The 12,877-nt window shown below is 44.7% G+C and overlaps 2 protein-coding genes across 3 annotated transcripts in view; both read left to right on the forward strand.

Moving 5' to 3' along the window:
- LOC103256388 (inhibitor of nuclear factor kappa-B kinase-interacting protein-like) overlaps window positions 1-12,877 on the forward strand; it is a 35,079-nt gene that overhangs the window by 1,179 nt on the left and 21,023 nt on the right. The window contains exon 2 of one of the 2 annotated variants that reach the window (XM_021710521.1): window positions 146-149. The exons of the other annotated variant lie outside the window; for it this stretch is intronic. The gene's annotated coding sequence lies outside the window, so the exon portion shown is untranslated. The remainder of the gene's footprint in view (window positions 1-145; window positions 150-12,877) is intronic. 2 annotated transcript variants of the gene reach the window in all.
- LOC103256390 (inhibitor of nuclear factor kappa-B kinase-interacting protein-like) overlaps window positions 1-12,877 on the forward strand; it is a gene marked incomplete at its 5' end in the record, with an annotated part of 20,495 nt that overhangs the window by 979 nt on the left and 6,639 nt on the right. The gene's annotated exons all lie outside the window — the stretch shown is intronic.

Raw genomic sequence — 12,877 nt, forward strand, 5'->3', positions numbered from 1 at the left:
GACCTGGGCGTGCTATGGCTGGGAGCCAGCCCCGTCCTGACCTCTGTCGCTGGCGGCTTCCCTGAGCCTGACCTGGTGAGTGCAGGGGGGTCTGAACCCTGCCGTCACTGGGGGCTTGCCTGGGCCAGCAGTCGTGGGGGGCCAGCCTGGTCCTGATCTCTGTCACGGGGGCGGCCCGGCCCTGGCCTGCTCTCCCTGTGTCCCTGGGCCTTGCTTGGCCTGCTGTCCTGCCAGTGCACTCAGCCCCAGACCCGCCCTACTGTTTGCCTGGACCTCCAGGGGAGTTGTGGCCCAACCCTTTTTTGTTTTGTTTTTTTTACCACGGCTTGTTTCTTGTGACTCGTTTCTCTGCTGTGCTTGTCACTCAGCTGGAGGGGGCTCCTGTCTCGGGACAGGCCATCCTTCCTTGAGGCTGAGGGCTTGGCCCTCCCCACGGAAGCGCCCCTGCCGGGCAGCAGCTTCCCTTTACTCTTAACTGCCACTTCTCGTTGGCTGTGCCCCGCTCCACCAGCCCCATAAATACCTAACGAAAACATTTGCCACCCTAAGCTGTCCATGATGATCCCAGAGCAACAGATGCTATGACCCGCTGAATGAACGTGCGTGTGCCTGCGTTCCGAATGGAAAGTCTTTTACTAAGGTGTGGATTGAAGTTCAGTGTTGGACAGGCACAACACTCTCGTGTTCACTTAAAGCTAAAGTTACGGCGTTTAAACCAAGCAAATGGCGATATAGTGGTTTCATTAGGAAAAGTTAATATTAGAAATAACCTTAAGGCCGGGCTTGGTGCCTCAATCTGTCATCCCGGCACTTTGGGAAGCAGAGGCGAGTGGATTGCCTGAGCGCGCGGGGTTCAAGACCAGCCCGGGCAACTTGGCGAGACCTCATCTCCACAATAAATCAAAAATTAGCTGGCGTGGTAGTGCGCGCCTGTAGTTCCAGCTACTTGGAAGACTGAAGTGGAAGGATTCCCAGAGCCCAGTGGGTTGACACTGGGGTAGCCATGAACCTGCCACAGCACTCCAGCCTGGGCAACGGAGTGAGACTCCCCTCCAAAGGAAAAAAGAAATAACCTTAAAACCGATGTGTTAATTTTATCTTTCCCACTTTCTTTTTGAAAACCTATTTCACTTTATTAACAAGACTGACACTTTAAATTCATAGAATTTTTCTGTTTTCCACCCATTTATAAAGTATGCAGTAAGAAAGCTGTTCATCTTCCAGAGTAATAGAATTCTGGAAGAGACGCAGGACATCCTCTAGAACATTTTTCATGCTGATACATTTGGAATTATGCTTTACAGGTGGCTCATCCCAAGTCGTGTACTTTTCAAAGCGGATAAAATATGTGTTACAATTGTTAGCGAAAGATGCCAAACTCTGCAAAGAATTAAGATGGTTTATTCTGAGCCAGATGTGGGTGACCTTAGGCCCATGACACCATCCCACGAGGTCCTGAGGTGCCCGAGGTTGAGTTGCAGCTTGGTTGTATGACGGGGGCCCAAAAACAAACCAGAGTCACTTTCCAAAGTCAGGCCCCTTGTAGTCCAGGCTAGGTGAGTGTTCTGGGAAGCCGTGGGCCTCAGGGTACCAGCTGCCAGTGTTGTGACAGGCTGTGTTCAGCTTCAGTGGATTTTTTTTCTTTGGAGATTCTTGTTTTTGTTTTTGTTTTTGAGTTGGAGTCTCACTCGGTCGCCCAGACTGGAGCGCAGTGGCCGCATCCGGCCACCGCAGCCTCGGCCTGCTGGGCTCCGGCGAGCCTTCTGCCTCAGCCTTCCGAGTAGCCGGAATCACAGGCAGGCACCACCACACCCGGCTGATTTCTTGATTTATTGCAGAGATGAGGTCTCACCGCCCAGGCGGGTCTCGAACCCGCGGGCTCAGGCAGTCAACTCACCTCAGCCTCCCAAAGGCACGGGATGACAGGCTGAGGCACCGAGCCCGGCTTGGAGATTCTTTCAAGGCAGTTGCCCATTTCATGATCGGTGCTGTCTTCGCACACCTGCCCACGTTATGCTGAGTGTTCGGCAGTTTTCGACCCAAGACACAATGACCCACATGCTCCCCCCTCCCTGTTCGCCTGCTCTCGCCCAGAGCAACTGTGTGATGTTTCCAAACATTTTGCTAATGTGGAAGAGTGAGACAAAAAACGGCAGAAGCACTAAAAGGCATCAGAATCGATGCGTTCAGAAACTGTTTTGAGCAGGGGAAAAAGCATCTCAATAGGTGTATTGCATCAAACGGAGATTGCTTTGAAGGTGACAAGTTTAAACATGCAAGAATAAACCAATTTTTTAATAAAGAAATTCGGGGCTTTTTGGGGTCCCCCATGTCTACATCTTAGGAAGATGGCCGTCACAAAAACCGTGAATCAATACATGTGAAGCTTACATTGTTCTGGCTGGACGATGGGACATCTCCAGGTGGGGCCTTGCGCATCATAGGTGGATTCAGGGATTCTTCTGTCTAAGGAACTTTGAAATCACTAAAGGAATTGCTGCCGTGGAGATAAAGGTGCAGGACGTGGAGAGGGAGTTTCTTGATGTGTAGTCAAAACCTCATAGGCAACAGCCCTGAGAGAGAATAGATAGCAAATATTTAGCTCCTCTGTGGACCCCCCCCCAGAAAAGGGATTGCTTGAGCCCAGGTGTTTGAGACCAGCCTGGGCAACATAGCGAGATCCTGTCTCAATCAAAAAACTATCCAGGCAGGTGGTGCGTTCCTGTAACCCCAACTACTCGAGAAACTGAGGCAGAAGGATCAGCTGAGCCCAGGAGGCTGAGACTGATAGCCATGATCATGCCACTGCACTCCAGCCTGGGTGACAGAGAAAGACTCCAACATATAAGTAAATAAATAAACTGTTCTTATGCCTTAAAATACATGACCACCTTTAAGTAAATGGAAAAAAAGCCCTGTGTATTGGGAGGTGGTTACTGTCCTGGGAAAAGCTCTAATAGGCAACTAAACTTTAAGGGAATCAAATGTGAAAAGCAGTTTCAAAAGGAATTTACTGTCAGTATTTTTTTGTCTTTATTGCCTGTAATAAATTTGAGCTGTCTTTGCAAAATGATAAAACAATGCTGAATCATTTTTTTAAGGGGCAGATTCTATAATTGTTACTAAGATAGTTGACTCTTGTTGCTCTCATGAAAAGCTTTGCTACAAAATTGAAGTATATATGCTTTGGTCACTGTATTTTGCAAAATATCTATTCATGGTAAATTTGGGAACAAAAACTTATCCTGGTAAGACATTTGTAAGCATTTCCCACATAAAAAGCAAGTATTAGGCATCTCAAAATACTTAAAAGCACCCTAGAGTTATAGCAAAGTCATTGAGCTCTTTCCCACTAGAACACATACTGCAGCATCTAAAGGTCGGTCCAGCAAATATCTATTGAATGCTTGCTATGCTGAACCTGTCCGGGTTGTTAAAACAGAACAGTGCAACCGCGGCTGAAGTCACCTTCTTAAGTCTTTTATCATGAGCAGTAAGTGAGTTTCCTAAGGAAGACCCAATATTCAGCAAAGGACCTAAAACTTTTTCTGACTGTCATCTGTCCAATGGCAAATGATAATCCTGTTATTCAACATTTTTGAAAATAAATCTTTCAACTTTTGAGTCTCATACCTAGAAGCACCTCCCGTACCAATGCACGGTTCATGGGCGGGAGAGGGAACCTCTGACTAAAGGTACAAAGTTTCTCAATATCTAGAGAAAAGGGGAAAAAAAGCAATTAGTAAGAAGCTTTTCGTGCTTATCACAGTATGTCAAAGTGCATTTCCTTCTTTAAAACTGAAAGTACAGTTAAGATATTTCTTCAGGGGACATCTACCATATGGTCAGCAAATTTAGAAAGGCAATGTTAGATTTCTAGCCAAGTCTTCTGCCAATTACGTTATCTTAAAACAATTAGCATTTTACAGCATAGGAGACACATTTTGCACATATTACTACTTTCCCTATAACATTAGCAGTAGTTATTAATTATAGGGTTTATTTCATTTAATTTACAATGCAAACCTGTTGGGTAATTATGGTTCCAAAAATGCAGAAACTGAAGTTCGAAGCAGTTAAGTGATGACCAAGTTAACATGGCCAGTAAGTGGTATGGTCAGCCCTCAAATCCTCACATTTTCCAACAAATTGTAGTTACTTCCCTGGCCCTCAGTTTCTTTACTTATCAAAGGAGAATAATAATGCCAGACAGACTAAAGCATAAACCGTACAGTGAGGAGCAGGGAATGTTTTTGAAACTTTAAAAACACTCTACATAAAGTATTACTTTTAACTATGAAAAATAAATAAAATAGAGCAGTGAATATATGTGCCCGTCTGTGTACTCTTAAACACTACTTATCCATCCTCTCACTTTTTTCTGATTAAATTGGGGGAAAAAATCTGAACCCTTCCTCTGCCCAAGGAGGATTTTAAGGTGTCTTCAGACATTTCATATGTTATTTTAATATCTTTTCTCCGCTAAATAAAGTCATCTTATGTCAGCTTGACAATAATTTTTTTCTCACCACAGCCTCTACTTCTGGGCTCAAGCAATCCTCCTACCTCAGTGGTCCTAAGTAGCTGGGACTACAGGCACGTGTCACCACGCTCAGCTAACTTACATTTTTTGTAGACAGAGGTCTTGCTATATTGCCCAAGCTGGGTTGGTTTTTGTTTTTTGGGGTTTTTTTTGAGTCGGAGTCTCACTCTGTCACCCAGACTGGAGTGCAGTGGCCGCTCCCGGCCACCGCAGCCTCGACCCGCTGGGCTCCAGCGATCCTTCCGCCTCAGCCTTCCAAGTAGCTGGAACTACAGGTGTGTGCTACCACGCCCAGCTAATTTTTTTATTTATTGTAGAGATGAGGTCTCGCCAAGTTGCCCAGGTGGGTCTCGAACCCACGGGCTCAGGCAATCCACTCACCTTGGCCTCCCAAAGTACTGGGATTACAGGCTGAGCCACCAAGCCTGGCCCCAGCTGGTTTTGAACTCCTGACCTCACGTGATCCTTCCTCCTCAGCTTCCCAAAGCGTTGGAATTACACATATAAGCCACCACGCCCAGCCTATTTTCCTTTTTTTTTTTAAAGTGGGGTCTCACTCTTGTCACCCAGGCTGGAGTGCTGTGACAGGATCTTGGCTCACCACAGCCTCAATCTCTTGGGCTCAGGCAGTCCTTCCACCTCAGCCATCCAAGTAGCTGGGACTACAGACATGCCCCACCACTCCTGGCTAATTTTTTGATTTTTGTAGAGATGAGGTTTCACTAGGTTGCCCAGGCTGGTCTTGACCTTGTGGGCTCAAGCACTCCTGCCTCAGCCTCCCAAAATGCTGGGATTACAGGTATGAACCATAGCAACTAGCCTATTTGCCTTTTGGGGTTTTTTTTGGTTTTGTCTTGTTTTTTTGAGTAGGAGTCTCTGTCACCCAGGCTGGAGTGCAGTGGCACGCTCACGGCCTCCACAGCCTAGACCTGCTGGGCTCAGGCAATTCATCTGCCTCAGCCTTCCAAGTAGTTGTAACTACAAGCCTGTGCCACCATGCCTATCTAATTTTTGATTTATTGTAGAGATGAGATCTTGCCGTGTTGCCCAGGCCACTGACCTCATGCAATCCTCTCGCCTCCGCCTCCCAAAACGCTGGGATTACAGACATGAACCAACAAGTCCGGCCCCTTTTTAAAAATTCTTTTTTGAATCAGAGTCTCACTCTGTCACACAGACAGGAGTCCAGTGGAGATTTCGATGATCACAGCTCACTTTAGCTTCAACCTCCTGGGCTCAGGCAGTCCTTTCACTTCAGCCTCCTGAGTAGCTAGGACTACAGGTGCATATCATCAGGCCTGGCAAATTTTTTTTTTTTTTTTTGTAGAGACAGTTTCACAATGTTGCCCAGGCTGGTCTCAAACTCCTGGGCTCAAGCAATCCACCTGCCTCTGTTTCCTCTTTTTAAACTCTTAAGGAAAATTTTCAGATAAGAGGATTTAAAAGATCCTGCTTTCAGAAAGTTAAAAGTATAAAGTTACTAAACAAGACACAAAACCTTTCATACAAACTTGTTTAGTTACATAGAAATGTAATCAACAGAAAACATGAAACTTTTAAGTTCTGGAAATTTTAACAGATTTTTAAGTTGTGTTCATAAAAAATTGTTACAGCATTTGTTATATTTATATCCAAGAAACCAGAACTCTTTAAACAACTCATATAACTCTGTTTTTTCCCTCTATTATCCAATATAACTTTTTCCATAAATCATTTATACTGTAAAATCTTGGCTAACTTCATTTCTAGCTTTTTTCTTTCTGTTATTAGAGTTTTATCTAGAAGATAGGGTTATACTTTAAATGTCCTAATTTTAAAAAATGGAATATGGCCAGTGTTTTTCTGAACATTAGGTGCTGTGCTAAAAATGAAACTGAAAACTGTATGTGGTGGCAGGTACCTGTAATGCAAGCTACTGAGGAAGCGGAAGCACGAGGGCTGTTTGAGCCCAGGAGTCTAAGATCAGCCTAAGCAACAGAGTAGGACCCTGTCTCAAAAAAAAAAAAAAAAAAAAAAAAAGCCAGGCATCATGACTCACACTTGTAATTCCAGCACTTTGGAAGGCTGAGGTGGGAGAATCGCCTGGGCCCAGGACATCAAGGCTGCGGTGAGCCATGATCATGTCACTGTGCTCCAACCTGGGCGAGAAAGTTAAACCTCCAACAGAAACAACAGAGAAACTGTGGATGGTATGAACATGGGCTAAAAAGATACCAGTCCTAAGAAAGATACCTCTCTTGCCCAAGGTCCATAAAGCAGCTTCCTTTGAGATTTGCTTCTTTTTCATTATGTTGAAAGAGAACCATAGGAAATCTGTGTTGGTAAACCCTCAGCCAGCTGTCTGCCACTAAGGCCGCGAAGGGAGTTATGCAGAGCAACACACGTGGTCATCACCACCCTGCTCTTCGGGGAGGCTCGTGCCAGCCATTACTGCAGGGCCCTAGGCGGTATGAGGTTGCTGCAGACTGCAGTAGGTTATGAAGGCATCAGGAAGAAGCCTTTGGTGAGGCCTACACTAAAAAGTAGCCTGGTCCCTTTCTCCTATTATATAAAACCCTCTCGTGAGGTTTGCCTATGTGATAGTGAGAAAGGGCCCCAAAAGAGGATAAGAGTGCCTTTCGCTTAGTGACTTGGAAACGGCCTGATCCATCTAGTCCATCCCTCATTTCCTGTGAACACAACCCCGGTTGAGCTCAGTGTGGACCGGGGACAGGCCTGGGGCTTCTATCTGCAAGCAGAAGGGAGCCCTACTCCTGTATGCAGCGGCAGGCACGCAGGCAGGCTGGACAAGCCGCTGTGCAAAGTCGTCCAAAAGGAAGAGCCAAGGGACTTGGAACAGCCGAGGCGTGTGCTCTCGGCATTGTTCTGGGAGCTTCTGTAAATAGGGACCTGCTTAATCTCTGCAGCAACACTGCGAAGTGGCACGACTAGCCACACTTCACACGTGAAGCAACAACAGCAAAGATGAGTGATTTAACTTGCCCAAGTTGGCTATGCAGCGGGGAAACGGCAGAACCAAGAGGTCCAGCTACCCGGTTAGCCAGTGTGGGATGTTGCCTATCTTTGCTCTTCATCCACAGAAAGGCCAAGGGCTTATCAATAGAAGCTCCTAGTCCAGAATCACGTATGGTCCTTTTCTTTCTTCTGCTGGAAGCTGTGCCCCCAAGCAGACCCTAGTTGTCCGTCTTTCGTCCTCATCTGCACAGAGAACTGGGGGCTGCTGCTGCTGGCATGTGCCTCGGACTGACGCCAAGAAGGCGAGGCACTTGGGCCCTTCCCTGGAGGCCAGCTTGAAAACTTAGTTTTTCAGAACCAAAGCAACCTTCCCTCAGCATACTTTCTTGGTTTTTAGAAAAATCGAGAAGAGGGAGGGAGGGGGCACGTAACATCACAAAGGGGGCCTGGTCCTAAACCGGGATAAGTGAGGGCCAGTTGGAGTCCAAACCTCACCTGCAGGAAGCCTGCTCGTCACTAATCCCGATTTATACCACACATACCTATAACAAAGAAAAAGCAACCCTTCTCTTCCTTACTATTAAATGAATCACTATTTATAGAGCATTTAGAACAGTGTCTGACACCTGTAAGTGGACAATGAAATGGGTTTTTAACTCAACACCATTCAAATCGCTTTGTTGATGAAAGTTACCAAACTGTAAAACATTGAAGATGGTTTCTTCTGAGCCAAACGTGAGTAATCTTAGGCCCATGGCACCCATCCCAAAGGAGGTCCTGAGAATGTGTGCCCACAGTGGTTGAATTGTAGCTCGGTTATATGTGAGAGGGTACCCAAAAAAGTGAAATTATTTAGAAGACAGGTTCCTAAACCGAGCTCAGTGGCTCAGGCTGTAATCCCACCACTTTGGAAGGCCAAGGCGAGTGGATTGCCTGAGCCCGTGGGTTCAAGACCAGCCCAAGGAACTTGGTAAGCCCTCATCTCTACCAAAGAAAAAAAAAAGGCAGATTCCTTGTAGTACAGGCTTCCCATGCTAGGTAAGTGTTCTAGGAACCAATCAGCATCAGTATACCAGCTAGCATTGTGAGAGGCTGTATGTATTTAGCTTCAGATATATATTCTTTCAAGTTGTTTGGAGATTCTTTCAAGGTGTTTGCCCATTTCATGATGGGTAGTTTACTAGCACACCTGCCCACACCATGCTGAGTGTTCAGCAGTTTTTGGCCAAAAACCCTGTCATCTCCCACCCTCTCTATTCACCCAATTTTGCCCCAAGCAACTTTTTTTGTTTCCCTGATGAAAAATTCCTCAAAGGGAAATGTTTTCCTGGTGAGGAGAGGTGAAACAAAAAATGGCAGAAGCATAAAAAGCATCAAAATTGACAGGTGGAAAAAGTGTCTCATAAGTGTGTTGCATCAACTGGAGAGTACTTTGCGGGTGACTGACATTTAAACATGTTAGAATAAATACACAGTTTTTAATAAATGAATTTTGGGGTTTGGGAATCCCCCTTGTTCATTTTAGGAGACTAGAAGTTACAAGAAACCGTAAATCAATACATATGAGGTTTACATTGGTTCAGCCCAGGAAGACAGAATCTCTCTGAGCAGGAGCGCATGTAGGTTATGAGTAGATTCAAAGATGTCCTGACTGGCAATTTGTCAGAAAGAGTTATCTAAGGAATTTTGAAAGCAGTAAAGGAAATGGGCTGCTTGAAGAATGATGAGGGAATCAAGTTGCTTAACATGTAGATGAAGCTTCTTAGGTGACAGACTTCGGAGAGAACAAATGTCTTAAAAGATACCTGGAGTCCAGGCTTGGTGGCTCAGCCTGTCATCCCAGCACTTTGGGAGGCCGAGGCGAGTGGATTGCCTGAGCCTGCGGGTTCAAGACCCACCCAGGCAACTTGGCGAGACCTCGTCTCTACAATAAATCAAAACTTAGCCGGGCGTGGTAGTACACCTGTAGTTCCAGCTACTTGGAAGGCTGAGGCGAAAGGATCGCCGGAGCCCAGCAGGTCGAGGCTGCGGTGGCTGGGACCATGCCACTCACTGCGCTCCAGTCTGGGCAACAGAGTGAGACTCCAACTCAACAACAAAAAAGATACTGGCAGTCCCCAAAAGACATCTTTGCAGGGACATAAAATACTTTGATTTTTCCTTTTTTGTTCTGTGAGGTTATGCCAGAGCCAGTTGGAAAAGTAAACTACATTATATATTATATAGAGGAAGTTAGTAAAAAGCCCATCTTCCCAGACCCCTTAGTTAAGAATTTGGCAAGATGGTCGGGCTCGGTGGCTCAGCCTGTAATCCCAGCACTTTGGGAGGCTGAGGTGACTGGATTGCCTGAGCCCGCGGGTTCGAGACCCGCCTGGGCAGGCGAGACCTCATCTCTACAATAAAATAAAAAAATTAGCTGGGCGTGGTAGCTCACGCCTGTAATTCCGGCTACTCGGAAGGCTGAGGTGGAACGATCGCTGGAGCCCAGCAGGTCAAGGCTGCGGTGGCCGGGAATGGTCACTGCACTCAATCTGGGCGACAGAGTGAGACTCCAGCTCACACACACAAAAAAATATATATATATTAAAATAAAAAGTTAGCCACGCATGGTAGCATACACCTGTAGTGCCAGCTACTTGGAAGGTTGAGGCAGAAGGATCACCAGAGCCCAGCAGGTCAACGCTAGGGTGGCCGTGAGCATGCCACTGCACTCCAGCCTGGCCGACTCAAAAAAAAAAAAAAAAAAGGCAAGGTAAAGAAAAAGGATGAGAGTTTAGTTCTCAACATTATTTTTTCATCATTAGTGCTGTCAACTTGGTGCTTGTTTTTCTTATATACACTTTTCATATGCAGTAAGGGTGAATCTTTTATTTTTTAATTTTAGTGAGAGGTAGATCATCTTTTTCAAAACCTACACATTATCATCAGAGATGAAATTTCCACTCACATTGATGTTGGTTTGTATAGGAGGTAGTTGCTCCATGGGTTGTTGACTTTGCCACAAGAAAGAATTCAAGAGCAAGTCATGGAGAGAATCAAAGTATGGTTTATCACAGAGCAGAAAACACATTCAGGGGAGAACAAGGGCATCTTAGAAAGAGGGGCACACACTTGCCTTTACCAGAAAGTTTTGTATAATGTCTACAATGTTGATTATGCAAACTGTTCCATAAGTTAAGAGTAGGGGGCTGCAGGAATTTGATTGCAAGTTTTAATTACTATCTTTTAAGCTTTTAAGGTCACCGGGACCTTCTAAATAATGAAAGTTACTGCCTAACTAGATTTGGGCTTTTCTTAGAACATTTTGCCTCTGTGTTTTGGGTAATTCCTCATTCCTTCCGTGATTTACTATACTGGTAATTCCACATTCCAATCTACAAGGTGGTCAGGTCTGAAATGCCCAGCCATTTGGGCGAAGGTCATATACCAATAAGAAAAACACCTGAGTGCTTAACCACCTGTTCCTTAATTATCTAAATTAGACTTGCCTAAGAAAACTTGCCTAACTACATCTAAGCTGTGTGCTCTGCTAACTCTGCCTGTCTCAACATGACACAGTTTTCTTCGAGGTGTTGCCTAATGCTTGAATTTGAAGAGAAGTTCTGAGAGAGGCAATATTTAAAAGGGCCAGAGTGGTGGCTCGCACCTACAATCCCAGCACTTTGGGAGCCTAAGGTGAGAGGATTGCCTGAGCCCAGGGGTTCAAGATCAGCCCGGGCAACTTGGCAAGACCTCATCTCTACAATAAATTAAAAAATTAGCCAGGCATGGTGGTGCATGCCTGTAGTTCCCGCTACTTAGAAGACTGAGGCAAAAGGACCGTCTGAGCCCAGGAGGTCAAGGCTGTGGTGACTATGAGCATGCCACTGCACCCCAGCATAGGCAACAGAGTGAGATACTGACTCAAAATATAGATAGATAGATAGAAAGATAGATAGATGTATATACATTTAATAAAATAAAAAATCCTGTAATACATTTTTTGTAGTAGATCAACCTTCACACAAAGTCTCTTTTATAATAATGATTTTATTCTGAGTAAACTTGCTGATTTATAGTACAAATCCATGAAGTAACACTGTGGAATAATGGGTGACAAAACTACTTCCTGAAATTAACTCTGTTTTTTTAGCGTAAATTCTTTCTTTAATCTCTATCTGCTGATCTCAGTTATTTCTATACTCTGAAAACAAAACAAAACAAAAAACTCTTAAAGGCCAAAAATGAGACAGTGAAAGAAAAAATTATGTCCACCCATTCATCTTTGAAAATTAAGGTGATAGTGTTTTCTAATAACAAAAGTTTTAAAAATTCCCGTTAGCACACAGGAGGAATGTCAATCTATGCTAATTATGCAATCCAAGATCATCAATATCTCATATGATAGACATTAATTCACATTACCATAAGAAATTTATTTCCTCCAACATTAAAAGCATTTGTTTAAAAAGCAAAAAATCTGTTTAGGCTTTGGATGGTTTTACAGGAATAGTTAGCCTAATGATGCCATTATGAGTTCAAAACCTCACCGCCTTTGCAAGGATTCACAAAGCCCAGATAGCTGTGTTTACTCAGAAAAACCTTTTGCCTCTCCATTAAGCATTGGGATCTTTATTTATTTATTTATTTTTCTTTTGTATTTTGGGGGTTTTTTTTCCCCCTAGCGTTGGGATCTTTAAATGTTTGTCTTTCAGTGGAAATGAATTTTACAAAACTTGGCCAATTAGTGGTTCTCAGCTTGGCTGTGGGCTCAGATTTCCTGAGTAGCTGTTAGAATTTCCCATACCCAAGCCACATCTCAAACCACTTAAGTCAGAATCTTCGTGGGCAGGACTGAGGCATTAGACTTTGTTAAAGTTTCCAGGGGATTACAATATGTGGGGAAGCTTGTGACCCGCTAGACTAGGTACCATAATTTAGGCAGGCGCGTCTCATGCTTTTGCGCCATTGCTTTTTGATGATTCAGTATGCAAAAGGTTTCAACTGATGTTTTTATTCTGAGCCTGAAGAAGCGATTTACTGTTTGCCAGATGAAGAATAAACTCGTTTGAGAATGGCACCTAGAGTGCACCTGTAGGAGCCATGCTGAGTATGACCAATCGTCTGGTTTTTGTTCCTTGTATTGTGTATGTTCTGTTGTCTCTGTGACAGTGGCTCTCTTCTGTTTCCATACCTCTTCTTTTCATAACTCTTCTATTTCACAACTTCTTGTTTTTCTTCTTGCTATTCTTTTTTGTAGAGACGGGGTCTGACTGTGTTTCCCAGACTGGTCCAGAACTCCTGGTCTAAAGTTGTTCTCCAGCCAGGTTCGGTGGCTCAGCCTGTAATCCCTCGCCTTTGGGAGGCTGAGGTGAGTGGATTGCCTGAGCCCGCGGGTTC

This window comes from Carlito syrichta, unplaced genomic scaffold (assembly GCF_000164805.1).
Source record: "Carlito syrichta isolate Samal-C Ts95f unplaced genomic scaffold, Tarsius_syrichta-2.0.1 Scaffold289339, whole genome shotgun sequence".
NCBI classification, from domain to species: Eukaryota; Metazoa; Chordata; class Mammalia; order Primates; family Tarsiidae; genus Carlito; species Carlito syrichta.